This window comes from Aythya fuligula, unplaced genomic scaffold (genome assembly GCF_009819795.1).
Source record: "Aythya fuligula isolate bAytFul2 unplaced genomic scaffold, bAytFul2.pri scaffold_46_arrow_ctg1_1, whole genome shotgun sequence".
NCBI classification, from domain to species: domain Eukaryota; kingdom Metazoa; phylum Chordata; class Aves; order Anseriformes; family Anatidae; genus Aythya; species Aythya fuligula.
This window is the reverse complement of record NW_022473989.1, coordinates 107722-120393: the sequence shown is the minus strand read 5'-3', so window position 1 is coordinate 120393 and position 12672 is coordinate 107722.

Here is a 12672-nt window from a genome sequence, read left to right as displayed (position 1 = left end):
AACATCTCATGCTGGGTTTTTGTCCTGGGGCTGGAATGGGACTCAGATCCCTCCCATGCCTGCCACAAACCCACGGGACCTGGGATTCCTCTGCACTCAGTTTAGGTGTGCATAACATGGGCAGCTGCAGGTGAGCTCCTTTTCTCAGCTCCAGGATCATTAATGGAAATGGAGGACATCAAGGGAAATCAGCAGCCCCTTCTCCTGCCTGGAGATCAGCCCCAGCTCCAGCACGGGCCCTCAGGGCTGCACCAACACCACAAAGGCCCTCTGCTGTCAGGGCAGCACAGCCCAGGCCTGTTTCCTTCTGGCCTCAGGAACACCAGGGCATACTGTGCTTCAGACCCCTCATTTCATCTTCGTATGGCCATCTGCCATCCACGGCAGTATATCTGCTGTGAAGGAAAGCCTCTTCATGCCCAGGCTCTTGGCACAAGGTCTGGGACAAGTCTGAGTTTGGCCCTTGTGCCACAGCTGTGGTGCTGCAGCCCAGATGTGCCCCAATGCCCTCAGCCTGGGGCACAGGCAGGAGGAGCTGGATCCCCGCCTGCTGTCACAGGGCTGGGACATTGATGGCAGAGCTGCTGAGGTGTGGGGGGACAGGTCCCTCAGCTTGGGGTGCTGTGCTGGATGGGGGCAGATTGTCCAGAAGAGACAGGCAGGGGTGATCAACAGGGGGTTGCCCTCCATGTGAAGGATCTGTCTGGATGCTTGGAGCTCCTCTATGGGATGGGCAGCAGTGTGGGGGAGCCCTTGTGGGTGAGGATCAGAGCAGAGCCAGTCAGGGTGACCTTGTGGTCGGACGTAAATGCCTGCAGTCCCTTTGCAGCCCCTCTGTGCCATCCCTGGGGGTTTTCAGGCAGCTCCTCCTGCCTCAGGGCCAGGGCAGCCAGGCCCGAGCTGCTGCAGCCAGAAAGGTTTGCTGGTCCCTTTACTTCCTCATCAGCTGAGACTGGGTCTCAGACAAAGAAAAGCAGCTGTAGCTGCTTAAATATGCTGAGAGCCTGGGGACGGCTTCTGCCGAGAGGCAAAACCCCTCTCATTTATACGCAGGAACATGGTGGAGGCTCCTTGCTCAGTCACAGAAAGGCGTGACATGTGTTGGAGAAATAATCCACTAAACACACAAAAATCCACTGCTGAGGGGCAGGCACCTGGAGAGTATTGGCAGATTGACTTTAGCGAACGGCCTAGAAAAGGGGGGCTGAAGTATTTGTTAGTCCTCGTGGACTTGTCTGCAGGCTGGCCTGAGGCCTTTCCGTGTCGTACCAGGAAGGCGAGAGAAGTAGTACAAGCTGTGGTAAAAGAAAGAATTCTGAGATTTGGGGCACCTTTGGGAACGCCATCGGACAGAGGTCCACAATTGATAGCCAAGGCAGTTACTGAAAGAAGCAGACTATTAGGGATTGGTTCGGATCCGCATAGCCCTTACAGACAGACCCCAGTCTAGTGGCAGAGTGGACAGAATGAATCATACTCTCAAGACTCAGGCAAAGCGTGTCAAGAAACTTCAGTGCTCTGAAGACAGGTTTTACCCTGTCTTTTGCAAAAGGCCCAGCCCTAGGACAAGCCTCAAACCCCACCTTCCTGGAAAAGCAGAGGCGTGTTGGGGCAGGAACACAGCAGGGACTTCTCCAGCACTCCACTTCCTTTATTCCGTGGCCTTTGTCAGCATTTGGAGATGCTCCTGCTGGATGGGCCAGGAACCGCTAGGAATGAACTGGGCAGAAGGGAGGTGACTGTTTCTCAGGACAGGAAGGGAAATCTCTCATCTGTCTCGTGAGCTGTGCCATCTCCATGCTGCTGACGTCATAAGGCTTATTAGGACACGTGATGATGTCACAAAGGGATGGCACTGCATCACCAGCATATCGTCACTGGAGCAGCGGCAGTGCTGGCACTTCCCTGCAAGGCCTGGTCCGTGCTGGGCACTGCTTGGGTGCTCCCCAGCGCTGTCCTTCTGTGGCCAGGAGTGTGGTTAGCAGGCAGCAAGCTTGCACTGGGCGACCCTCACTGATGGGCGGAGGAGCAGGGGCACCTTGCAGAGGAGCTGTGGTTGAGGAGCCAGGGCGGGCATCCCTTGTCCTGAGCTGAGGGCCAGCAGAGAGATGGAGGGCTGCTGGAGGGTGACCATCACCCCTGATATGGTTTCCCAGTTCCCAGTGCTCCTACACCTCTCCCCCAAAGGTAAGGGTGTCAGGAGTCCCTTCCCACAGGGTAGCCCAGGGGCTGTCAGCTGTCCAAAGCTGCAGGTCCTGGGCTGGGGGGTGGTGGTGGTGCTGGACAGAGCTGGTGGCTGCTGCGAGAGCCCTGCCTGAGGGTCCCGCTGGGCTCAGGGGACAATGTGGCAGCCAGGACCCCTGGTTCCTGATGATGGGTCCTGTTCTGAGCCCCAGGGCTCCTCTGGGCATAGCTCAGCCTCCTGGTGATGGGGACAATCCAGGGCCAGGTTTCCCTGGGAGCTGCTGCCTCTTTGGGATCTGGCTCTGGGAGGAAGGACCTCTGGTGTCCCAGAGACTGGTGTGGCTTGCAGCTCCCACAGGCCTCTCAGGAATGTCCCAGGAATGCCCGCATGGTGTTTTTTGGGGGGTCTCGCGTATGCCTGCATGTGTCCTTGCCTGGGTGCTTGCCAAGAGGTGGTGAGCTGGCTGGCCTGGAGCCTGACCTGACTTTTCCTTGCTTTCCAGAGACTGAGGCTATCTGGGATGCTGTATCTGCACAAATTCTGGAAGCGCTGGAGCAGGATAAGGTGGGCTGGTGTCCTGGGCCCTGCAGAGCAATCCCTACCCGAGCAGCACAGCAGTGCACTGAGACTGCCCAGGGTGCCCGGAGCAGCTTGCTGTCCAGCTGGGAGAGAAACCAAGGCCAGATCTGCTCTGCTTCTCGGGGCTTTGGCACACCCTAGGGCTTCACTCTTCCCTGCGGCCTGAGTGGAGAGGGCGAGCAGAGAGATGGGGGAATATCCTGGGTCCGTGCCTAGGATAATCTGTCCCAGGCCTAAGCCGTGTGCTTAGGCCTAGGCCTAGGGAATCAGTCCCAGGCCTAAGCCGTGTGCTGGAAACCTCTGGGCTGTTCCCTAGCCAAGGGATGGTGGCAAATCCTGGGAGGAGTTGATGAAAGAAACGGAGGATGCGGCTCTTCTCCAAAGCTTTCCAAAGTGCCCCACCTTGCCCCATTGTCCCTCAGGAGCGGGCAGGGCACAGAGCAATGTCCCCCTGCTCTGACAGTCATCCATTTTCCCGTCTCTCAAGAACTCCCTCGTCAGCCTTTCTGTCTTCTCTGTGTGCAGGCTCTTCAGGTTGCGGGACTCGGGACCTTTGCGGTTCTCCAAGAGCAATTCCACGTCAAGCAAAAGCGCACTTTGGAGACAGGAGACTTTGGGGCTGGAGCTCCCTGGCACCTGACGGGATGTGAAAGTCCTAGTCTGTGTGACTTTTTGCCATTCAGGGGATGAAAAGAAATGCTCACCAAAGCACAGACAGGACCTCCTGTGTGATCAGGCTCAAGGGAGACCTTATCGCCCCACTGCCCCACAGATGGTCCCACAGCCGTGCTGCCAAGGCACCACGCAATCAGGGCTGGGTCAAGCTCTTACTGACCGCAACAGGGACAATTGCCATGGAACACAGAATGCAATGCACAGGAAAAATCACACACAACTAGCAACCAAATAACAGTCGTTTTGTAGCCAACTCCCAGGAAGGGTTACAGCTGGGGCTATACAAATATATATCTCACTATACAGACAGAAAATGTGAATATTTCCACCAAGAAGGACCCTACCAGTACAGGTATGATTGGCACAAATTTAGTCATTCAAAAATGGATCATTTCAGGGAACAATTTTAACTCTGGTTTTTCTCCTCTAACAGGCAGGAGATGTCAGAAGTCACAGATTTTCTCTGTGCCAGGAGTGAGGGGTGGCATGAGCAGTCCTGGGCAGGGAGGGTTTTGTGGCATCAGGGCTCCATGCAGGACAGAAAATTATCATTTTATTGCTTAAGGTCTGAATGTTACCTACATGTTTTTAAAGCATTTCAAACATTTCACCTCAATCAGCACATTACAGTCAGCTGAAATAGCTGAACAGATCTAATACAATGTGAGAGGTGTCCCATGACATCAAAATTATCATATTTCAGGATGCCTGTTACAGTGGGAGACAAATACTGATCTTCCCCTGTACTGGCATTGCCAGAATTTCTCTCATGCACTGCACTTCATCTCCTCAGTCTTTGAGGTATTTCCACCTGGCCTTATGAAACAGCCCATGCTGGAAGTCACCTTTCCAGCAGAGTGTGTGGACGTGTGCATTTTCTGCTCTTCTGCAGAGTTCCCCTCCACTTGCTCTTGCTCTTTGGTCATTCAAATGCTTCTCATATACCCAGTTGCTCCTAGGGATTTTGGGGAGGTTGAGCTTGCCTGCATTTCAGTAGTCCCTCTCATCATCCCAGTAGTCAACTCTGTATTTCTCTTTTACTTTTCCTATCTCTCTATGTCAAAAATTTCTTGTACAGTCATCCCTTGTGGATGGTGCACCTCGTTGGAGGCAACTTGGAGTTGGCTCACCATTGTGGGCTCTGGTTTCTGTTTATTTCTTTTCATTTTGGTGGTGTTTGTTTCTTTTTCATATATATTTTATAAACACTGAAAACAAATATTTCAGCTATATAGACCTCCTTTGGACGCACATTGGATCCATGACAACTAGAGAATGATGCTAGCACTTCTTTGGAAAACATAAAACGAATGGAAACTAATCTTAAATAAAGAAAATGCTTTCCGTAAAGTGGACATTGAAAACTTCCTCTTTAACTGCATTCTTGAAACCTCACTAATTAACTCTACAAGTCTGGAAGACCGGATGAAAATGGCTGAATGGTAATGAGCCCCATGGTGCACTTGGTGCTGAGTCCGTGAACCTCAGGTAGTGAGAGGAGAATGATGTAACTGCAGGAGAAGTTCAAGTCAGAAGGAAACTTTGAAGTGTCTGGGAGCATTAATGGGCCCCAGTGAGGGTCATTACTGACAAAGCCTCCCCATGGACTTGTTAGAGCACACAATTGGAGGCCATGATTGCAGGTAGGCAAAGGCACTGGGCATGAGACTCTGATGCTGAGTAAAGGCCGTGGTTTGTTTGGTGAAGCAGAAAGGCCAAGCCCTGGCCCCCAGCCCCTGGGCAGGGAGGTCCTGTCCCTCACCCATGGCTCAGGGCTCTTCCTGGGGCAGTGGGATGTGGGGTGTGTGATGCTGTGTGAAGGACAATGCTATGACACCTGCTGGCCTCCCCACTGGGTTGCAAGGAGGCAACAAGGCCCCAGTGTCATGAGCACAGCATGTGTCCTCGTGAGCCTCAGTAGCAGAGACAACTGCCATAGCCAAAGGGACAAAGACCATGGTGCTGCTGGGGCCTTGCAGCCTTGCCAGTACACTCTTCTCCACCACAGGCTGTCCTGCACTGTCCAATTCTTGCCCTATTCTCCCTGCAGGCTCTAGGCACCCACTTCACTTCTCCACTTTGCTCTCACCCTGGCATTTCCTTACTTTCACTGCTATCTGCCCACCCTCCCTGGCTGTTCTGTGAAACACAGTGGCATGGGCTGACCACAGACTCCTTCTTGGTGATGTGAGGCACCACAGCACTACCCTTTCGGTGACATTTCCTCCTCCCCATGCCCACTCTTCACCTTACAAGCAGCACTTTATCCCACTTTGGACTCTCTCCTGCTATTTGGGATTATCGTGGGTCCGTGCCTAGGATAATCAGTCCCAGGCCTAAGCCGTGTGTTTAGGCCTAGGCCTAAGAAATCAGTCCCAGGCCTAAGCCGTGTGTTTAGGCCTAGGCCTAGGGAATCAGTCCCAGGCCTAAGCCGTGTGTTTAAGCCTAGGCCTAGGGAATCAGTCCCAGGCCTAAGCCGTGTGTTTAAGCCTAGGCCTAAGGAATCAGTCCCAGGCCTATGCTGTGTGCTGGAAACCTCTGGGCTGTTCCCTAGCCAAGGGATGGTGGCAAATCCTGGGAGGGGTTGATGAAAGAAACGGAGGATGCGGCTGTTCTCCAAAGCTTTCCAAAGTGCCCCACCTTGCCCCATTGTCCCTCAGGAGCGGGCAGGGCACAGAGCAGTGTCCCCCTGCTCTGACAGTCATCCCTTTTCCCGTCTCTCAAGAACTCCCTCCTCAGCCTTTCTGTCTTCTCTGTGTGCAGGCTCTTCAGGTTGCGGGACTCGGGACCTTTGCGGTTCTCCAAGAGCTATTCCATGTCAAGCAAAAGCAGACTTTGGAGACAGGAGACTTTGGGGCTGGAGCTCCCTGGCACCTGACGGGATGTGAAAGTCCTGTCTGAAAACAAAGGGATCCCCTGGATGGCTGCCTCTCCCCTTTCTGAAGCCGACAGTCTGTCCTTCCTTTGGAGAGCGCTGACACCAAGACACCTTGCCCGGAGGGGGAATACCTGTGCAGAACACCTAGGGCCCTCCGCTCCCCCTGCCTCAGCCCCAGGCTGATGAGCTGCACCCCTGGGGACCTTGTCATGAGCTTGGGCACGAGGCATCCGTCGCACCTGACGGCAACCTTGAAGCTTCATGGGAAGCAGACCCCTACGTGCACGGCCCGAGCTAAGCCTGCAGGATTTCTCTGCCTTCAGCCTGTACACAACCTGATCATCCTCTTTTCCTTTTGACTCCCTAGCGCTAGATGCTGGTACCGCAATGGAGGGGAAGGTGCTGGGAATGCGGACGGCAGCAGCGGAGCTCAGAGCAAAGGGGCTGGGAAGCTCTCCCGCTTTCCACCCCTGAATGGAAAATAAAGAGCACAGCCAGACTGCTTGTGTCGCTTCACTTGAATGCAGCGCCTTGTCTGCGCTAGTCTGTGTGACTTTTTGCCATTCAGGGGATGAAAAGAAATGCTCACCAAAGCACGGACAGGACCTCCTGTGTGATCAGGCTTGTTATAAGTTGCCCCCTTAATTAATTTTCAGAGAGCATTGCATTAATAATAGAAAGGAATTTCTTGAGTAAGCAACAGCAAGCAAAACAGCGCTGGGCGGCCGGGGAGTCTCGGCTCCGCCAATGGCGCGCACCTCACCCCCGCCAGGGTCCCTTTTTATATCTTGGTAATTCCGGGATTATGCAGCACATCCTGGTATATTCTGCGACTGCGCGCACTGTTGCTAGGGGGTCGTCTCTGTCCCTCTGGTGGTCGTGAAGATGAAGGCCGTAGTCTTCCTCAGCGTTGTGGTTCAACTTCTTTCTTTATTTGGTCCTGTTGTCCCAGCGTGAGACAGGAAGGCAGGATGTTGATACACTAGTTTAGCAACTTATCAGGAGATGGTTCCGTGAACTTTGCAGCAGTGGTTTTTTAACAAAAGAGGCAACTGAGATGCAGAAGGAGAGAAGGGGAGGGGGTTCTCTTTTTTGTTACATTAAGCAAAAGAATTTTCATAGTGCCTAGCCAAGTATTATACAGCTCCTTACTTCAGCAGGGAGCTTTCGCAACTCCCGCTCCTCAAACTCCCGCTCCTCCTTGTTTTTATAATACAAAAGACTATGAACAAACATTTATTGTGTATTACACCTCTGGGGGTCGCCCGTACCGAAGGCTCGTAGTCTTCCTCCCAGGCTTTGTCCTTCGGTCGTTCTTCAGCTTCCCCCCTCTCCTGATTTAGGAGGCTCTGGGCCGAATGTCAGAAAGTTGTGTCTCGTGCAGTAGTCAGCAGTTATCTCAAAAAAGCCTCCCCCCCATTCTCGTATCTCCCAGACCCGAGTCTCAAGGTTTACCCTTCAAACCCTCTCTCAACACCATTCTTTTGCAAGATCAGCACTCTGTTTCTCTTGGACTTGTGCTTATCCAAGGGTATGTAAGACAGAAGGCCACATTTCATCATGAGGCCCTAGCAGTGTTCCGTGTTGGCACGAAGCAGATGAACTTTTCTCCCAAGAAGGGATGAGGCACAAAGCCTTCGTCCTGTCAGCCCCATCTCACAGTCACAGCCAGGCACAAGCGCTCCCCCTCCTCCCTCCCGCTCCTCCCTCAGGGCTCGCCTCTCCCCAGGCTGGGCTCCGATTGGCTGCCAGAGCCGCCAGTCAAAGCGAGCCCCGCCCTGTTCCGGCTGGCTGGGGCTCGCTGCCATGGCAACCGTGCGACCGCCTGAGCAGGCGGGGCGGGCGCCGCCATCTTAGGGGTGCTGGGCGGGCCGGGGCTGAGGGGGGGACCTGGCCGGTGTGCCCGGGGCCCCCCTGCCCGGCCCCGGTGTTGCGTTGCTCGCTCCCTGTGCCTCAGCACCTCGTCTTCCCTTTGCTTTGTGGTGTCCAGTGCACGAGAAGCCCGGCAGGGGCAGAAAGGCGGCCATTTCATTGCAGAAGCAATAGGGCTGGGTGCTCCTGCCATGCTCCTTGTGGCTTGACAGAGCGGCACACTGCCACAGGCACGGGGACAGCCTGGCAGCCTTGTGCCTGGCTGTGACTGTGAGATGGGGCTGACAGGACGAAGGCTTTGTGCCTCATCCCTTCTTGGGAAAAAAGCTCATCTGCTTCGTGCCAACATGCAACACTGCTAGCACAGGCACAAGCCAGCAAGGCCCTGCGGCCTGAGTGGAGAGGGCGAGCAGAGAGATGGGGGACTATCCTGGGTCCGTGCCTAGGATAATCAGTGCCAGGCCTAAACCGTGTGCTTAGGCCTAGGCCTAGGGAATCAGTCCCAGGCCTAAGCCGTGTGTTTAGGCCTAGGCCTAAGGGAATCAGTCCCAGGCCTAAGCCGTGTGCTTAGGCCTAGGCCTAGGGAATCAGTCCCAGGCCTAAGCTGTGTGCTGGAAACCTCTGGGCTGTTCCCTAGCCAAGGGATGGTGGCAAATCCTGGGAGGGGGGTGACGAAAGAAACGGAGGATGCGGCTCTTCTCCAAAGCTTTCCAAAGTGCCCCACCTTGCCCCATTGTCCCTCAGGAGCGGGCAGGGCACAGAGCAGTGTCCCCCTGCTCTGACAGTCATCCCTTTTCCCGTCTCTCAAGAACTCCCTCGTCAGCCTTTCTGTCTTGTCTGTGTGCAGGCTCTTCAGGTTGCGGGACTCGCGACCTTTGCGGTTCTCCAAGAGCAATTCCACGTCAAGCAAAAGCGGACTTTGGAGACAGGAGACTTTGGGGCTGGAGCTCCCTGGCACCTGACGGGATGTGAAAGTCCTAGTCTGTGTGACTTTTTGCCATTCAGGGGATGAAAAGAAATGCTCACCAAAGCACAGACAGGACCTCCTGTGTGATGATTCAAAGATCGAAGCCGAAATTCCTTTAAGTGGTATATTCTTTATTGCAGCGCTGGATGCACGGGGGATCTCTCCACCTATCGTGCATACCTAAAGCGGAAAGCAGTCTTGAATTTATACAATCAATCTATCAATATTCTACAAGCACCTATACATATGCATTACCTATCCCCGCCTTCCCTCGCTTCTTATGCTAATTAGCCTTTTGGCACCTTGCGCCTGCGTAGAGCCTTCCAAGAATTGTGGGCAGGGGTCTTTGGGACGTGGGCAGGGGTCTTTGGGAGGAAGACCCCGAGTCTTCCTCACAGTGTACTTTTCACCTTTGGTCAGGAATCTGCTGAATTGGCATGTTTCTTAATTGCGAGAGCTGGTTGTTGCCAATTCTTCCGTTTGTTGTATCTTTATAATGAATTCCAATGTCCAGTTTTGAGATTTATAGTCCTTACATTTGTTTCTCTGTCCGTCTGCCGCTTCCTTATCATGAGTTCCAGTGTCTTGTTTCGAGATATACAGTCCATGTCTGGGGATTGTCCTTGCCTCCCCAGTGCCTCCCCAATACCTCCTTAATCAATCCCCCCTTTTCTTTTCCCATGCAAATTCTTTTGCATCAGATACTTTCATTATTTACAGTAACACAACAAAGCAGGCATCTAAACAACATGCACACAAATATTCCTAATACTACTAATGCGATTAGAGCAATGAACACTTGTTTCAACCATTGAAAATTGGGCAACCAGGAGGTTAACTTATTCCATATTTCACTAAAACTCCACGAAAGATCATCTTTACTGATATCATGTAGGACCCTTGTCTGCTTCCATATTTCTTCCAGGTCGGTAGAGATCCTTCCACTCTGATCTACATACACACAACAACTTGTGTTTATTACTGTACAGACTCCCCCTTGAGCGGCCAGTAACAAGTCTAGGGCCATCCGATTTTGTAATACTACCTGTGATAAACTAGATATCTCTTCTTGTTGAGCCTTTATAGCATCCAGAGTTTTGTTTTCTAACTTCTCTATAATTGCAGAAATATTAACTATTGCCTTTTCCAATTCACTCACTCCTAACCATGGGATAAACCATCAAACAAAACTATGAAAAGCGGTGTGTCTCTCTATCAATGGATTGTTAATTTTTCGTCTGATTCTCCGCATATGATTTCTCAAGTAGGCTCGAGGCACTACATCGTGTACTGTCATATTGGGGACTACCGCTCCAAGAGTGCAAGTTCCCTTCCAATTCTCGGGCAAGATCTTACAGGCTGTATCATTGCATAGCCAATACCACCCTTTTCCTTCTGGTACTGGCCAGCTGGTTGAATTTGCCCAACTGCTAGTTGTACTAATATCAATTTTTCGATTACAAGATGTCTGATTCCCCACATAAGTAGTACCTGTATTTATACAATCCTGTTTTCCCATACCCTTAGGCGGGTTACACCTTTGTACACATACATAGTAAGATTCCAACAGCACGAAGCTACTCACTTCTAGTTCCAAAACTTCTTCATATTTTCGACCCCAAGATGTGTTTTCCCACAAATTAGTCCAAGATAAGTTTGCAGGCAACGGAATCCCGATTAACGATACACCCTTATTCCCATGCTGTGGCAGATGGGTGCATACCCAACAGTTCGTCTTATTAGTTACTTGAGAAATTGTTTGTATTAAGGTCAGGTGTAAGTTCTCATCCCAAGTTGCCCACCCCGAATCCGAGAACCGCACCCCTGCAATCATTAGAATCTGGAAAACCGTAATTTTGTTGGTCCAATTGGAGTGGTGGTCTATATCCTCGCTGGGACCTTCTTCACCCTTGAATTGTGGATCCAAGCTGCTTGCTTCTCAATCTTAATGGCGGTGTGTGTTGTCAGTAATACTTGGTATGGTCCAATCCACTTTCCTTCCATTTTTCCTGTAGGGGTTGTCCTGAAAAAGTCTTTATATATATATAATTCCCGAGCTTAAAGGGGTGGATTGGTTGATCCAACCCTCTAGCCCTGGTCCCTAAAACAAATTTATGTACTTTATTTAATTGTTTCTGAAGTTCAGTTATATAAGCATATAAATATTCTGATCCTAACTGCGTTAGGTCCTCTCCACTAAATAGAAATTGCTATGGCCTTCCATATAAGATTTTGAAGGGACTCAAATTCCCTTTTATTCTAGGTTGAACTCTAATTCCAAGTAATGCTAAAGGGAGGGATTGAGGCCATGACAAATTAGCTTCTTATCCAATTTTAGCTATTTATTGTTTAATTAAATGGTTCATTTTTTCTACCTGTCCACTTGCCTGTGGTCTATAAGGAGTATGCAGTTGCCAATCTATCTTTAGAATCTTACTTATCTGTTGTACCAGTTGCGCACAAAAATGTGAACCTCTATCAGAAGACATTGCTACTAGAATCCCAAAGCATGGTATTATTTCATTTAACAAGACTTTAACCACTTCTCTTGCTTTGTTTGTTCGACAGGGAAAGGCTTCAGGCCTTCCTGAAAACGTGTCAGTCAGAACCAGTAATAATGATACCCCCCTTTTCTAGGGAGTTCTGAAAAATCAATTTGCCACTGTTGCCCCGAATAATTTCCTTTACCGATTATTCCAAATTTTATTCTATTCTTGGTATTGGGGTTATTGTGTAAGCAAATGCTACATTGTTGAGTTACTTGTTTTATCATATCGTCCCACTAATGTCTGACTCAGGCTCTTATGCAGTGTGCCAGCTCCCCAATGCGTTTTATTGTGTTCTGTAAGAACTATGGGCCATGTCAAACTAGAGGGTATTACTATGTGGTTATCTTTTAAATATACTCATCCATCTGGTTTCATTTTACCTTTCAAATCTTCAATTAATTTTAAGTCTTCTTTTGTATAATTTGGATATAGTTTGGATTTTACCGTCTGGTATCAAAGACAATGCCTTCACCTCAGTTATTTCAGCTGCCTGCTTAGCCTCTGCCAATCGATTTCCAATTTCAAAATCGGTGTTCCCCTTTTGGTGTCCCTGACAATGCACGATAGCTACCTTTTCTGGTTGTTTTACAGCCTCTAACAATTTTAAATTTTCTTCAGCATACTTTATGTGTTTTCACTGAGCGGTCAGCAATCCATGTTCTTTCCAAATTGCTCCATGAGCATGTACCACGCCGAATGTATATTTAGAATCTGTCCAAATATTTACCCTTTTTCCCGCTGCCAGTTCCAATGCTCTCGTGAGAGCAACTATCTCCGCCTTTTGAGCTGATGTTCCAGGGGGTAAAGGCTTAGACTCGATTACCTGCTGAGTAGTTGTTATAGCATATCCAGCTTTATGTTGTCTTTGCATAACAAAACTGCTCCCATCCGTGAACCAAGTTTCTTCCGCATCTTCCATGGGCTCCTCCTTAAGGTCTGGTCGGCTGGAATACGCAGTCTCTATAGT